The 17784-nt window shown below is 32.5% G+C and overlaps 1 long non-coding RNA gene across 3 annotated transcripts in view; it reads right to left on the bottom strand.

Moving 5' to 3' along the window:
- LOC105732647 (uncharacterized) overlaps window positions 1-17784 on the bottom strand; it is a 597345-nt gene that overhangs the window by 72006 nt on the left and 507555 nt on the right. For all 3 annotated transcript variants that reach the window (XR_010345499.1, XR_001111031.2, XR_010345500.1), the window contains exon 5: window positions 3727-3831. This is a non-coding gene — a long non-coding RNA (uncharacterized LOC105732647). The remainder of the gene's footprint in view (window positions 1-3726; window positions 3832-17784) is intronic.

Below are 17784 nucleotides of genomic sequence, written 5' to 3'. Positions count from 1 at the left end.
GGAAAAATCAAGCAGTAAAATAGAAACAAAGCAGAGCCTGTGAAAGAGCACTACAAGGGAATATTTGAATTGATGGAACCGTTCTACATAACAGCAATGGTGGTGGATGTGTGACTCTATGAATTTGCTAAAACCCACAGAACTGTACACATCAAAGTCTAAATTATACTTTTTGTAAATAAAAAACTTCAGTGGCAAGAATAATATTGCTTAATAATTAGTAAAGTCTTATAAAGTGGATGTGTATCCACAAAGTGTTTGATTCTACCCCAGAAGAAAACAGAGATTGAAAGAACAAATCCATATGCTCTACATCATATAGTTAAAGTTGGCATTCAAACCCAGCTTTTTTTAATTCTGAATCCACTGTTCTTTTTAATACACCAAGTTAAATACTTTATATGATTAAAAAACTATACTGTATGAGATAATTCTTATTTTTAAATTATTCTCTGTATTTTTTCAATGATTTAAAGGACATTTATATTTGTCAACTTGACAAACATTTGATGTATTCCCAAATATTATTCAGAGTAGAAAAAGCACTGTTGACGCCACAAATGCCTTAAAGTTTTAACATCTAATTTCATATGCACAACACATATTTTTAGGTAAGTATCATTACATTATTTATCAGGATGCAGTAGTCAAAATGGCTTTTACCATATTACTAAAAGCAAGCTTGTGACATGATGATGTTACCTTTAATCATTTAGAAGCATAAGCCGATGAAAGCAATTTTTCTTTCCATAATAATTAATTATTTAATGCAATATTGCATTAAAAATAAATCATTGTTTCTCTGATTTTTACTTTGTGATCATTTTCATACAACATAACTACTTTGTTGCATGCCTCGTTTTTAAGTTACGTCTGTTCTTTTATCTACTTCTTCAAATGTGTTTTAATAGTGAAACCAATTTATGTGTTTTTTTTTAATGGTATCAGTAAGCTATAATGATATGTGAATAATTCAAGTTAAAGAGCCAACAAGGAAGATAAAGAAAAGCATTTTAAATTCAGTCAGGCTCCACATTCTTCATAATAGCTTATTCTTAGTATATATTTGGCAGCTATTCTCAGTGTTTCTGAGAATATCAGTCCTTTGCTTATATGACTACTCATCAGAGTGAGTGTATAATTGGAGTTCAGAACAATGGAGACCATTACTTTTATACTTCCAAACATACCTTGCTAGCGTTTTCCTTTTAACTCTAGGAAAAACTTAACAATGTTTCTAACAGATGGAATGCGATTTTGAAATGGCGATAATTTACACATGAGAAAACCTATTTTTTGTATGTAAATAAAATTTGAGGCAATTTTCCAATTATTAAAAGACAGTATAAGGAAATAATTGACAAAAAAGTTTATACTTGTTCAATAAGGTTACCATTATTCTTCCATTTTGTGACTAAATATGCAAATAAAAATATAATAATGTAGTTATAATTTAGACAGGTAATGAAGGAGCTATGCTGAAAATTGCCAAGCTTAGGATGATAAAATATTGTGGGATGACAAATAAGCAATAAAGATTTCCTCAACTGTTTCTTTCTGTATACTATTAAAGAGATTCTAAAATCCATTTATTCTCCTTTGATGAAGACATTACTGATAAACATTAATAACAGCATTTCAAGACATGGTAGTTGACATTTTTAAAAATTAACCTAGACAAGGGAAGGACAAAGGGTGCGTTTTTCCTTTACCGGCAAGTATGGAAGATTTTGCAGCACAACTCCTATGAATATTAACAATGCCGATTACTGTTCCAGTAGACGGTGACGGCCCATTCTCAGCAGTCACAGTCCATCATGTAGAGTCATATTTAGGGACTGTACCATTGCAAGTTATGGTTCTTGGGTACCCTTTAGCTTGCAGATTCTTGACACAAAAGACAGTTACAGTATATTTATAGCCTTTAAGGTCACTGATCATTGATATGATGGACCATTATGTCTCCGGAACGTGTCAGCTGTTGGAACTATTGGTCTATTAACAGAATCTCCCCTGTACTAACCCACATACACTATGAGTCCATCAGCCAAATATCTCTATGAAGGGATTACTAGAATCTGTTCTGCATATCCATGCTAAAGTAATTTCAGTTTACACAATGATGTTTTTGTGCATCTATCAGGCTTATATCTGAATATCATTGAGTATCTTTGCCTCCTTATTAATAATCTGAAATATTAGAATTAACTATATTGTAACAAACTACTATAGCAGCCAACAGCAATAAGTCCCTTCATTGACTCCTAATGAGGCAGATTTTTTTTAAGTTTTACTTTTTGTAAGAAGAGTTTTTGCAAAATAAATTGCAATTTTGAAGAAAATTTCATTGATTTCAAATTTGGGGGAAGAGTAATTATATAATTTTGGACTTACAGAAAATGTACAAAAATAGTGCAGAGATTTTCTATTTATCTTTCTCCCAGCTTCTACTTACACTAATATTTCATATAACAATAAAATATTTTAAAAACCTTAAGCAATTAACATTGGCACAGCACTATTTACTAAAGCCTAAACTTACTCCAAATTCAGTGGTTTTCTCATAATGTCCATATTTTTAATATGCCACTTATTTTCTGGCATACATTTTTTCCTCAAATTTACTATACCCAATGCTCATCATTCTAAAAAGATTTTTTAAAATATGTCTTGTTTCCCTCAGGGAAACAAGAGGGAAGCAAGATAACATATTCTGAGTAGCTCTGACTAATTTTATTAAGGACCTGAGGCCTTTCAACAGCTCTGATTGAGTTTGAAAGTAGACCTCCTGAAGCCTGCCAACAGGCTCTTCTTCCTCAAGTTTTTTTAGTATTTTCCCTGATGGGGCTTAGAATCAATCAGTTCTCCAAGGAATCTTGACCACTTTAATTGGAGAATTGTATTTACGAACTATGTTCTTGGTGCCTGGTGTGCTCATTGCTCTTGTGGTGTCACTGTTTCTGCTCACAGAAGAGGCACAAGTATAATCACTCATGCTTATACACAGACATATACTTATTATTCCACTTTTTTGTATTTTTATATATAAAATGAGTACATATTGAGTATATACTTTATATATACTCAATATATACAAAATATATTTTGTATATATACAAAATGTATATACAAAATATATATACAATATATACAAAATGTATATACAAAATATATACAAAGTATATTTTATATATACTCATTATATACAAAATATATACAATATATATTCAATATATACAAAACGAGTATATGTTTTATATATAAAATGAGTACATACATTTTTATATATAAAATGAGTACACTGACTCCAATTAGCACCATATCATTTATTCTAGCCTGTCCACTTCTAATTTATAATATCTCTAACAACTGTTTCTGAATTTTTAACTTACACATTTATGAGAAATTTACCAATATGCAACATATGTATGAAATTCTTTTTGTCTTTAATCTTACAATGTTCAGTCAAGTTCTGAATTATCTTGAATAAATTTTATCATAAAATATAAGAGGGACTCTATAAATTCATTATCTACTGCTATATACCAGTATCCCAAATTTAGTAGCTTGAAAAAACCTTTTTAAAAATCCCACTTATTTTGTGGCTCAGTCATCTGGGCATGGCTGAGCTGGGTGCTTCTGATTCAGTAGGTTTCACAGGCCTGCAATCAAGGCATCAACTGAAACTGTGGTCATCTTAAGTTTCTATAAACAGAATCCACTTACCAGCTCACTCTGATGGCTATGGGAAAGCCTCAGAAATGCACTTCCAAGATTCGTCACCTGACTGTTGCAGTGGTTCAGAAGATCCACTTTCAAATTCATTCAGAGCTTGAAGGAAACAAGATATAAAAAATATATTTGTAATAAACCTCCTCTTGGTGAACATAGTATTTATGTGTTATCCACATATGTACTACATATTTTTAAACCATTCAATTAAATAAAGGTAGATCTCAAACATTTTTAAAATATATTTATTTATTTATCTATTTATTTTAAGACAGAGTCTTGCTCTGTCACTCAGGCTGGAGTGCAGTGGTGCGATCTCATCTCACTGCCATCTCCACCTCCCGGGTTGAAGCAACTCTCCTGTCTCAGCCTCCTGAGTAGCTGGGATTACAGGTGTGCACCACCACGCCTGTCTATTTTTTGTATTTTTAGTAGAGATGGGGTTTCTCCGTGTTGACCAAGCTGGCGTCAAACTCCTGACCTCAAGTGATCTGCCCATCTTGGCTTCCCAAAGTGCTAGGATTACGGACATGAGTCACTGCGCCTGGCCTTAGAATTTTGTTTTTAAAGACTCAATTATGTGCTATCTTTAAGGAACTAATTTAAAGATAAAAATAGTTCTCTGATAAAGGCAAAAACATGCAAAAGTTATAATATGCAAACATTAAGTTTGCATATTACAAAAATTAGAATGTTCATATCAATATTAGGCTATGTAAATGTCAGAGTAAGGAATATTCCAGCGATACAGCAGTACTTCTTATAATGATGAAGGGACCAATTAATCAAGAGGCTAAAGCAAAAGTAAATGAGTATATACCTAATAACTGAGATTCAAACTATTAATGAGGAAATTAAAAGAAGAAATAGAACAATCTCATTTATAATGAAATTTTAATACCTCTCTCTTAATAATTGATTAAAATTACTGAGAAATTTAGTAAGGATATACAACTTTTGAACAAAACTGTCTAGCAGACTGATCCAATTATTTATGGATAACTCCACCTCAAAACACTAGATAGCATATTTGTTTTAATTTACAAGTAATATCCAACAAGATAAAACATTGAACCCAAAAATGATTTTCAATTAATGTAAAGTGATTGAAATTATTCACAGTATATTGAAATAATGTAATTAAACTAGAAATCAATAATAAAGATATTAGTCAAAACTCACAAATATTGGAAATTTAAATATACATATAAATGTCTAATAAATCAAAAATCTTAAAAGATATTAGAAAATATTTTAAATTTGCCAAAAATAAAAATAGAACATATCAAAATTTAGGAAATCTGTCAGATGACATTCATAGAAGTAAATACTCTTATTAGAAAATAATTGTTTAAAATGAAAGATCTAAATTTCAACTTCAAGAAACTAGAAAAAGAAGAGCAATCTTAAGCAAAAACGTGAGGAAGAAAATAGCACATCCAATAACACACCTCTTTTCTATTTTTGAATTAATAATGGATGCAGAACAAAAAAGCACTCAACAAAATTCCACACCTAACTTTGATATAATTAAGAATAAAATAAAACTTCCTCTATCTGACAAAGGGCATATACCATGGGTCTACAGCTGATATCATATTAGATACTGCAAGATTGCATTATTTCCCTATATTATCAGTAGCAAGGAAAGGATTACCTCTCTCAACACATCTATTTAGCATTGAAATACAGAATCTGGAGGTCACATGTATTGTCAGATACAGTTGTTCTTCTACTAAAACCTATGATCTAAAGTTTAAAATTACCTGCTTCATATTCACATTCTGCAACAAAGGTACAGATATAGCAACTGCAAGGCATTCTTCTTTGAAAATGAAAATAAATGTCACTATTGTATACAACATCTGACATCCAGCTGGACACATGACTGCCCTCTGGAGATCATTTCAGTGACTTGGCTCCACCATCTCTGCTCTTATTTTGACTCATTAAATCCTCTTTTATTTTCCATAAGAAATAACCTATATTTACAATTGAGTTATTTTCTAAATGCGCTTCCTGTCCAAAAAAAATCTGTGATATATAGATATTTATCAATTATCTACTATTTACTGTCTCTGTCCTTTTCAGTTCAATTCTACAAGTCTTTCAAAAACCCTGTGTGATTTTTATAAAGCAATTTATAATCTACTCAATTAGAGAGAAAGCACACATGAACATTTTTTATTGGGAGCCATCCTCTACCTTGCACTTGTTACCTGATGGCTGTAGGAGAAAACATGAAAGAATCTTAGAAGCTCTAAATTTCAACCCAGAGGTTAATCCAACGGCCAAAGCAAACCCTTGAAAGGCATTTTATCTGATGGAAATGGTCTGTTAGGTACCACTTTAAATTTTTCCTAGGATCAAATGAGTGTAATAGGTTGGTTTCATCTTTAGCTGAAGAATATTTTACTGAGAACAGCTGCAGTATCTTCTTTAACCAGCAGCCCTTTCCAAATCAGAGAAACTTCTGCTTGGAGAGAGTTAGGATGATATAGAGCTGTATTTTCTAACCCAGCTAACCTTGTTCTTTTATATTTCCTCTACATTCTGCTCTATAACTGAATAATTCTTCCTTTAGCAGGTCTCTATTTGCATCTTACGAATCTCAGCTAAAAGAAACCAACCTATGCTTTTTACATCATGTCTGAAAATATCCTCAGTCAGATCCATCTATTCATTAGGTACATTTTTCTACTTTTCATGTTATCACAGCTGAAAATTTTGTTAAACCTTCTGCCACTATATAACACTGTTTCTTTTCTATCAACTTCCAATTATTTTTTTTCTCCTTCCTTTAAGCTTTCACCAGCAGACATACTGAGAACAACAAACTTCTTAAATCTTCCTCCAGTCCCCGCTAGCTTTCGAGCTGCTCAGTACCAAAGCCAATGCCACATATAAGTTTTATTTGTAAATGCCTTACCTTCAGTTACAAATTATGTTCTATATATATATATATATATTGCTAAATAATTAAATATTCCAAATCTTTTGTGGTTTAAAACAAAATCATTGTATTTTAACTTATGGATTCTATGTGAGTCAGGCATATGGACAGAGCTCAGCAGCAATGCTTGTTTTTCTCTTCATGGAGTTGTCAGCTGACAGATGAGCTAGTCTGAAGAGTTCAAAATGTTTTTACAGAACACATATCCCTGTTTATTTTTTTCACTTAATCAGCTATTTAAATTTTACTAAATATATTTACCTTACAGCTAACAATAGGTACCTTGCAATTTTATGACCACATATTTCATATCAAGACATATTTTTTAAAACTTGCTGATAATGTGGTGGACAAAGATAGAATGTCCTTTATTGCAAATGGAATATAGACAAAACCATAGAAAAAAAGATGGCCAGGTGTGGTGGCTTACATCTGTAATCCTAGCACTTTGGGAGGCCGAGGCAGGCAGATCAGGAGGTCAGGAGTTCAAGACCAGCCTGGGCAACATGGTGAAACCCTTTCTCTACTAAAATACAAAAAATTAGCCAGGCATGGTGGCAGATGCCTGTAATCACAGCTACTCGAGAGACTGAGGCAGGAGAATCCCTTGAACCCTGGAGGTGGAGGTTGCAGTGAGCCGAGACTGTGCCACTGCCTGGGCAACAGAGCAAGACTCCATCTCCAAGAAAAAAGAAAAAAAGGTAACAATAAGACAAATACTTCACTCAAAAACTACAAAAACGGAAGCAGTGTCAACACTATGAAACAAGAAGATCATAAATCAATAAAATATAAAACAAACAACAGTGGAGAGGGTTAGTAAATGAAAGATGACATTTGAATGAATAAAACATATTTGATGACAAGACTGAAAAAACAAAAAGGGATTGTGAAAAAAACAAAATATGAAGTGATAAAGAATAAAACACCAAATACGAATATGCATTTCAAATATAATTATTTTATAAATTACTACACATCAATAAATTAGAAAACCCAGATAAAATGTACATTTCTAGAAAAACATTAACTTGCAAAATAGTATAAGAAAAAATGATTAACAATAAATAGGAAAATGTATATATAATTAAATTTTCTTAAATATCCCCACACTAGTCAGAGTTGGTAATCAACTCGTGTGCAATTTCAAGAAACAGTAAAATCTCTATTGTATATTTTATAATAAAAATAAGAAAACTCTCCATTTCATTTTTAGTGTCTATTAAAATCTAAGCTTCAAATGTGCACATTGAGAGTGTACAAAATGAAATAAGTTAAAAGTCCTGTTCACACATAAAAGTAAAGCAATATGGTGTGTGTACTTGGCTAAAATATAAGCTAACAATAACTATCAATCCATTATATAATTATAATCTATTTATATAATGATGAGCTAGATAACAGTCAAGAAAAAGGTATGACAGAAAGGCAAGATCACAAGACAAACAAACAAAAACAAAATAAAACAAAACAACAACAACAAAAGACAAAAAAAGAAATGCCAAGACAGATGTAGCATAGAAACTCTATCAATACAATTTATATTAATGAACTAAAAGAAAAACAGCTTAAAAAGTATATTTCCTTTTATGGGCTAGAAAATAACAAGTTGAAATACAAGAAAATTTATTTCATTTAATAAAGTCAAAAATGAAGAAAGAAGAAGAGAAAGGGAACAACAAAGAAAAGAGAACCTATGTAGACATTATGTTTAACTTTAGATGTATTTCCCTAAACATTTTTTTAAAAGAAAGTCACCAATTACCAACAGTACTAATCTCTAGCCAAGGAAAAGAAATAAGAGAAATAAGGACTGAAGGAGAAAATGCCAGAAAAATAGCTAAACTCAATAATTGATAAAATATCAACAATGCTGTAAAATGCAAGATCAACGAATAAAGTATATTGTTGTTTTCTAATATAATAGCACACTAGAACTTAAGTTAGAAAATAGTAATGTTTATATTTTCATAAAAATCTATGAATTTATCTGTTCAAGATCTTTTGAAAAAAATGAAATTTATTAACAAAAGTAAATGTAAAAAATAAAAGCTAAAACATGAAAAACAAATGTATTAGACAGTTCAACATATATTCAATGCTTACAATATGCCAATTACTCCTTTGCCTTTGGGGAAAACACACTTATTAAAACAGACATGATCAACTATGTTCATGCTCAGTTCTCTACATCTTAACTTACTCATGAAAATCAATCTAAATAAAAATGGCTAGATTATGAAAAACATATACATATATAAAATCACATCGTATGATTTATATAAAATACTACACGTTCATTAATAGGTAAATAACTTTGGAGAAAAAAAGAGCACATAAAACATTTATGTCAGATAAGGATTGTGTTATAAAAAGTGAAAAAACAAAACCAAACAAAATGTACTTGTGGATAAAAGACAGTAAGAATAATGGGATATAAAAGAAAAAAGTCAGATTGATCTGTATAGAAATATAAAGTATGATAAAGGTATCACAAATCAATGGAGAAATGGCATGTTTAATAAATGACATTGGAGATAATGGCATATATAAAATAATAAAACTATATCATAACTCCCTTTGTAAACATTACACAGAAAAGTTAACCCATATGATTTATATACCTAAAGGAAAAGCAAACTATAAACTTTAAAAATCTAATCAAATAAAGAAAATATGGAAATATATCTCTGTGAATGGGAAGAATGGGAAGGACTTACTAAATAATACAAAACAAAACAAAGTCTATTGTTTGTTGAACTTGACTTAGTGAAAATTAAGAATATTTGCCGAACTTGACTTAGTGAAAATTAAGAATTGTTTTTCAGGAAGAGGGAAGGGAAAGTTAAAATTAATTCATTAAGAATGTTTATAGTTTGAATGTGTAACATATACTGAAGAAAATATATATATATGTTAAGAAAAATATGTATCTTTTTGAGACAATGTCTCATTCTGTCACTTAGGCTGGAGTGCAGTGGCGTGATCTTGGCTCACTGAAGACTTGACCTTATGGGCTCAAGAGATCCTCCCACCTCAGCCTCTCCAGTACCTGGGACTACAGGCATGCACCACCAGTTTTGCCTAATTTTTTTTATTTTTAGTAGAAATGGGGTTTTGACATGTTGCCCAGACTGGTCTTGAACTCCTTGACTCAAGAGATCTGCCTACCTTGGCCTCTGAAAGTGCTGGGATTACAGGCATGAGCCACTGCACCCAGTTGTTAAGAAAAATAATTTTTATACACAAAGATTTCATGCAGATCATGAAGAGACAATGATAGAAAAAAAATGTAGAAGTTAGAATAGTTGATTTTCAGAATGCTACAGACTGAAGGAATGTTTATGTCTCAAAATCGATATGTTGAAATCCCTAATTGTCAATGTGATGTCAAAGGAATTGGGGCCTTTGGGAGGTAATAAGAGTAGTTAGGTCCCCTAAATTGAATTTATGCTTTATTTTTTATTTTTTATTTTTTTTTATTGCATTTCAGGTTTCTTTTAGAAAAAAGTCAGTAGATATCTCTCTCCCCCCCATCCCCACTCTCTCTGTCTCTTCACTCTTTCTCACTCTGTCTCTCTGTCTCTCTCTCTCCCTCTCTCTCTCTCTCTCTCTCTCTCTCTCTCTCTCTCTCTCTCTCTGTCTCTCTCTCTCGTCTAAACATATCAAGGAGAGGCCATTTGAGGACAAACCATGAAGAGTGCCCTCGCCAAGAAACCAACCACACTATCACCCTAATCTCACACTTCCAGTTTACAGAACCATGAGAACGAAATTTGTTGTTTAGGCTGCCCAGCTTATGGTCATTTTGTTGTAGCACCTGAAAATACTAAGACACAGAAAACCAATCCAAAATTACAAAAAAAAAAAGAAAGAAAGAAAGAAAGAAAGAAAGAGGGCCGGGCACAGTGACTCACACCTGTAACCCTAGCACTTTGGGAGGCTGAGGCGAGAAGATCACAAGGTCAGGAGTTTGAGACCAGCTGGCCAACATGGTGAAACACTGTCTCTACTAAAAATACAAAAATTAGCAGGGCATCGTGGTGCACACCTGTAATCCTAGCTGCTTGGGAGGCTGAGGTAGGATAATTGCTTGAACTGGAGAGATAGAGGTTGCAGTGAGCCAAGATTGTGCCATTGCATTCCAGGCTGGGTGAGAGAGTGAGACTCTGTCTCGGGGTGGGAAAGCAGGGGGAGAAAAAAGAAATAGAAAAAGTGAAGAGATACTTGATCACTCCAGAAATCAGTGAAATACAAGCCAGCACAGCACTGAGATGCACCACACGGCCATCAAAATGACAAAATTAAAAAGTTGTCTCTAAATGAATCAAATAAAGAACGTCTTCTTTTTCCGCCCAAAATTAAGGGGGAAAAGGTAGGAATTGCAAATGGAAACCATTTTCATTTGTAAAAAAGTAAAAGTTGGATGGAATTTGGTTTGAGACTTAAGTAAACTGTCTCGTATAAATTCCACCAAATAGCACAGTTCCAAAATGCAATGGTCCTTTACCACATGGAGAGATTGCCCAGGTAAGCTGTATGACATGGAGAGAATCAGAGGAGAATCCCTGCTCCTTATGGGCTCACCTGTACCAAATAGGAAAAGAAAGTAGCAGAATCAAGTAAATAATATCAGAACATAAATGAGTAGCATGCTTATGCCATATAATACAAATTAACACCGTAGGAATGATAAGATGACATATTCTCTTTCATGTAAAATAAATTATACAAACAAAAAACAGGAAAAAAAAGCCCTTATTATGGCAAAAAAAAATTCTATCACACACACAGAAAAGTCAAAACTCTACAGGTGAAATAAATAGGTATTATATGGGAACAATAACTGTATTAACTTTTATTCAGTATTTTACATACATTTACACTCTGAAAGGAATACATTTGAGCAAAGATAGGCTCAAAGATACAAAGTAGCTTGGTTACTTTCATTTAGATTTATAATGTTAATTCCAGATTTCTCTTTTCCTGCTTAAAAGTTTTATGTTTTGCATTTCTTGGAAACCTAATCCTTAGATAGCAATAAGTATGAGTTAGAAAACTATTTCTCCAAAACATCTCTCAACTTCATTACTGTATACTACTGCCCTGTCTTCAATTCCTGCTGTCAGAATTAAAATATAATTTACATAATATATTTTTTAAATATAATATATAAAAATACAAATATTTATAATCTATTAGAATATAGTTTATATACAAATTAATATAGATATAAATATATAAATAATATATAAAAATATGCATATATAATATAAAATATGTATTTTATAATTACATATATACTTATATATGGAGAAGTGATTGAGGTGAATTTGAGTAACATTTCCATTATAAAGTTAAACAAATTAGTCATGCAATGACTGGGTAGTCATTGTTAAGTCAAACTTTCTTTAACTGACTCCTTTTTTTCCTCAGTATAACTTACATAAATGAATGAATTCTAAGTAGTCTCAAACAAATCATACTTAAAGCATGCTAGCATTGTTAGTCACTCAACTTTCCTAAAGCCAACTCAGGATCAAATAGGAATTTCTTCTGTATTCGGATCCTGAAACAACACTAACAGTGAACACGTTAAAAAGACTGTGTTAGTCTATTCGATCTGCCATAATAGTGTTATGGACTTGGTAGCTTAAAGATCAGGAATATGTTTCTTAGAATTCTGGAAGCTGGAGGTTCAAGGTCTGAACTTCAGCATAGGTGGGTTCTGGGGAAGGTGCTCTTCCTGGCTTGCATATGATCTCTTCCTGGCTGTGTCTTCACATAGGAGAGGGAGGGAGGGAGGGAGAGAGAGAGGGGGGGAGAGAGAGAGAGAGAGAGAAAAGAGAGAGAGAGATACCTCTTCCTCTTCTTGTAAAGTTATTAACCCATCATAGTAGGGTGCTACCTTCATGACATCATCCAATTGTATACCAAAGTCCCCATCCCCAAGTACCATCAAATCAAGGGTTATGAATACACTATAGAGTTTTGCTAGACCACAATTCAATCCATAACAAGCACCAACCTTAAAAATGGACCTCATAAAAAAGGTGGTCTCTGTCTCTACATGATTTATTTAAAGGATCTCAATTTTCCTTTTTACTGTCATTTCCAGAATGAGGGTTGAACAAGAAGACACCTAGTTAAAGTAGCTACACTCTAATAATTCTGTAACAAAGAGTAATTTAAATTGAATTGTATGTGGCAGTATTAGTCACTAAATAACTCTTTGTTCTCCATGTTAAAATATCATAATCCCTCAGATTAAGAATACGTAATTAAAAGTAGCTAATTAAGAGATAAACATGTAGTTTACCAATAAAATAGAACATATACAGAGGACTATGTAGTAGGAATTCTAAAAGGTTTATCTCTTCCTTCATACTAAAACTTTCTTCATACTAAAACTTGTTTCATTTAAACTCTTCTAAAAAGACTACTTTTAACTTGCAGTACTATAAAGACATCTTCACAGCTCTTTAATCATATCATTGGTCAACTTTTCTACTTTACTGCTAGGTTTTTTTGTTTTTGCTATTTTTGGGGCTTTCTTGTTTACATAGATATTAATTATATAGTAATTGCCTTAAGTGTTCAATTGCTGGAAAAATCAAAACTATGTTTTTCTTTTTTTTTTATGAAAGAGATTTATTATAGGCAAAGGAAACACAACAGCACCATTGAGGAAAGGACATACACTGAAAATGGTTTAGAGATAGCAGGTGCAGGCTTTCTCATTATATCACTGGGTCTCACAGGACATACTTTGCCCCCAGGTCTTGAAGTCCCTCGTGATCAGCAAACCAGAAGTCCTCTCCTGGTAGACTCCTCTTGTACTAAGCAGGTTGCAGAAATGCCTGACTTGCCTTCAAAGTGGATGCACTTCCAGCTCTAACCAAAGTCAATCACAAATCTAGCTGCTATAAAAAAAATGCTGACATGCTAATGCATCCTACTTCCAAAAGAGCTAAGATTCATGATTATAGAACATCACTGATCTCTAGTTAATATATTCTATATATTCTTAGCCAAAATTCACCATCATGCTTCTTCACACAAATCTACAGATAAGCATGTGAACACCCTAGCACAACTGGAATTAGCCTATGCCACTTACCATTTTTAATAACTAATATGCCCCAGGGAAAATTCAGCATGTATCAAATTACATATCCATGCAGCAAAACTTTATCAAATAAGTCTATGAAGGTTTACACAGTTTATAATAAAGTAGGAATTTGAAAAAAAAAAAAAAACAAGGGAAATAACTGTCTCTCCAGTTTCCCAGTGTGATATCTTAGAAAATGACACTACTCTCAGAGAGCCAGAAAAGGAAGACACTTCCATTCCTTTTATTTAATTAAAAGTATAATGTTACAAATGTTTTATATTTTTTCTTTTACAAGCCTTATACCACAGATTTCAGCAAATGTTTATAGACTGCTTCAAAGTCTCTATACAAATAAATTTTGAAGAAATGGATGGATTTTAAGATAAAAATAGGAAAAATATTTTAAAAGAAAACAAATAAATTGCAATAATGACAAACCCATAGATATGTATAGCTGAACTTGCCAAATAAAAGGCAACAGGGAGCTTTCTGAGAAGTCTCAAGAAAAGACTGTTTAATTCAGTGTAATTTGGTTTTGCTGTTTATTATTTGCAATTCTAACACATTAAAAATAATCTTACATTACTACATTTCTCAATATTACTATGGATTTACATCTAAGGCAGGAGTAGATAATTTCAAGTTTGCAAAATAGCAGTAAACTTTGTTTGACCCGCTTCAATGGACAGTCACCAGATATTCCTAATCTCATTGATGTCTTTCTATTGTCTAAATGTATGTGTTCCCCCAAAACATACATGGTGAAACCTAATCACCAATGGGATGGTATCAGGGGCTTTTTGAAGGTGGTTAGGACATAATAGTGGATCACTCATGAACGGCATTAGTGCTCTTATAAAGGAGGATGAGTTGAACTCCCTTGCCCTTTCCACATATGAAGACATAGATAGAAAGCACCATTTTGAATCAGACACCAAAAAATGCTGGCTTCTTGATCTTGGACTTCTAGGTCTCTAGAGCTCTAAAATATGAATTGCTGTTGTTTATAAGGTGCCCAGACCCAAATGGACTGAGCTGTGTAAAAAATAAGCATACCTTATTAATAATCAGAACAAATCTCAAGAATTATTTCACATTAACAGCTTAGGTTTCTATTTGTCTTGTTGACAGTCCTTCCAAAACTGATATTATTTCTACTCTATTATAATTTTTTTAAAGACAGAATCTTGCTCTGTTGCCAGGCTGGAGTGCAGTGGTATGATTTCCGCTCACTGAAACCTCCCTTTCTCAGGTTCAAGTGATTCTCACTCTTCAGCCTCCTGAGTAGCAGGGACTACAGGCAAGTGCCACTATGCCTGGAAATTTTTGTATTTTTAATAGAGATAGGGTTTCACCATGTTGTCCAGGCTGGTCTTGAACTCCCGACTTCAAAAGATCTGCCCACCTCAGCCTCCCAAAGGTTTGGGATTACAGCTGTGAGCCACCATGCCTGGCCTTGTTTTTATTTGTACTACAAGAAAAATATATGTGAACTACTGGAAAATATACTAAGTTCTCTATTCCAAAAGCTCAAAGTACAGAAATATTAACAATTCTTCTCCTTAAAATGGCAAAACATGTATTCCTTTTTCCTGAAATTGAAAGATTTATTTTCCTCCCAATGCTAAAATCACTCTTGTAGGAAATAAAGCTTCGTTATCACTCATTGTTCAAAGTATGAAATTTTGTGCTTTAAATAAAAACTAATATAAAAATCATTCAGCCATATATTGAGAGCATGATTTTTAAGATGGTCTGGTTTGGGGACAATAGGAAAAGGTAGGATAAAATGTTTACTTTAGATAGAAACAGAAGAGTAACTGTCAACCACATTTTATGAAACAAGAGTTGTCATTCTTCAAATGATCTTTAATGTAAGATGGAATTTAAGCATAGTGGTCAAAATCCACTTTCAAAACTGTAACATACACAGATGAAAATGTGGGCTTGTGCAACGGTCACCAGTCTCTTTTACAAGACAAGCTAAACCTTTAAGGACTGGCAATTCACTTAGTTCTTTTCTATGTCTTGATTTAAAATTCCATTCAATAACTCAATCAACAATATTAAAGATCTCCTATGTGTCTAGCATTATTTTTAGCAACTATAGGCACATATATCTTAAAGCATGTCTACATCAGCAGCCAAAGCATTTTCAGTTGCACAGCAATAAAATATTTGTCAATAATAACAAATAAATAGTAGTATTGAGTGAAACTCAAATTAAACCTTTCTATGTTGAGTGTCAGATTACAGTAAATATAAAGTTAGCTGAAGGGCAAAATAATTCATATTTGATGTGTCATCTCATGAGAACCTTTATTTTTCCCCAAATTTTCCAAAAATGCAATCACTGTGAAATCACACATATGAAAAAATTTCAAACGTCTTTTAAAGTACTCTGTGATATCTTAACACCTTATGTCATGAGCATAATCAGCTATGGGAAAGATGGTATTTACAAAAGAAATTATGAGATTTTTAAATCACCTTGTAAATTATCTGTAGGTTTCAACTAACAGTAAACACAATATCTAGATATTCACGTGCCAAAACCATTTTCCCTTTAATCTTAAAATAACATTATGCAACATATTAAACAAATAACCAACAGTTTAAATAGTACTTACAATGTTTCAACTGGTAACATATACATTTTCTCCAAGATTCTATGTCACGTTGGTAATTTAAAGAACAACATTGTATATATAACCCAGTTGAAAAACACTACTTATTTACCCCCACATTTATTTGTTTTTCCCCTACAGAGTTGGAACTTTTCTCTTACTGTTGCTACAGTTCTGTGATTTCCCTATTGGGCATTGAGTTAGCAATTTTTGGTGCAGAGTGCAATCTATCAGCTGCTTTACTATATCACATTACAATTTAGGTTCCATTTTGTCAGTTTTGCAACTATTCTACTGGTGGATGTGATATCTCAAGACAATTCTGTACTTTTCCAAGCTATCTTGCCACTTTGAAAGTGTTGTCAGAGGAAGTATTATTTGGAAAAGTCAGTCTGAATTATGCTGCTGCAAATCTGTGCTGTACAGCTTACACAAATTGATTTACCAGAAAGCTTGCTGCATTCCTAAGACATACAGTGACTGGAGCAGCTTTGAGAAATCATTGTTCACAAATAATATATTCAAATACTGCATGAGAAATTCTCAGAATAAAGCTCTGATAACGCTTCAGTACATTTAAGATATATTTTTATTACTAATTTGGAAGGAAAGGAAATGTCCCCTGTTTAAGTAATGGGGCATTATTAAAATTCGTACATTATTTATAATAATTGCTCTGGTAGTGAGAGAGAACTAGTGTTCTAGGAGATATATGGTTCTTTGGAAAAAGTAAGGATTGAACCAAGGGCATTTTCAGTCAAAAAGCAACGGTAGGTTTGACAAGGAGAGAAATTTCTATATATACATTGTTATATCTGTTCTGTTCTGTAGTTCGCCTGTATGTTTTTAACTTTGGGGATACCTGTACAAAACACACATGAAATCTCTGCAAAATTCAATAACATTGTGTTGATGAGTCATTGGACAGGATCCTCAGGTATCAAATGCAGATGATTTGTCCTCTGACTAGGAGTCACCATTCTTTTGTGTGTGCCAGCTCCCTTCACCTACTCAAAGAAGCAGGATACAGTTATATCTATGAAGTTAAGGCTTTAATGCTACTAAAAAGATCGTAATTTGTGAAAAGAGTATATAATAATCTGCAATTTTTTTTATTGTCATTTATTTGGGGCTTCATTTTTCTTGCTAAATAATTTGCAATGTTAACAGAAATAAAGGAAAATGCCCAAGAGTTATTGGTTTGGATTTTGGTGTTAGCCGTAAGCATTATTATTCTAGTACATGCTTTAAAATAGGTATTTATAAATAAAGAAAGAAATAACTGGTGCTCTAATTTATAAATTTTGCCAATTTCCATAGTGATGACAGCTTACCATGCCAGTTTCAAGCTACCAACC

This window comes from Aotus nancymaae, unplaced genomic scaffold, assembly GCF_030222135.1.
Source record: "Aotus nancymaae isolate 86718 unplaced genomic scaffold, 86718_ANA_hifiasm-v0.15.2.pri h1tg000036l, whole genome shotgun sequence".
In the NCBI taxonomy this organism is placed as follows: domain Eukaryota; kingdom Metazoa; phylum Chordata; class Mammalia; order Primates; family Aotidae; genus Aotus; species Aotus nancymaae.
The sequence above is the reverse complement of the archived record's forward strand: the minus strand, read 5'-3'. Positions and strand labels throughout refer to the sequence as shown.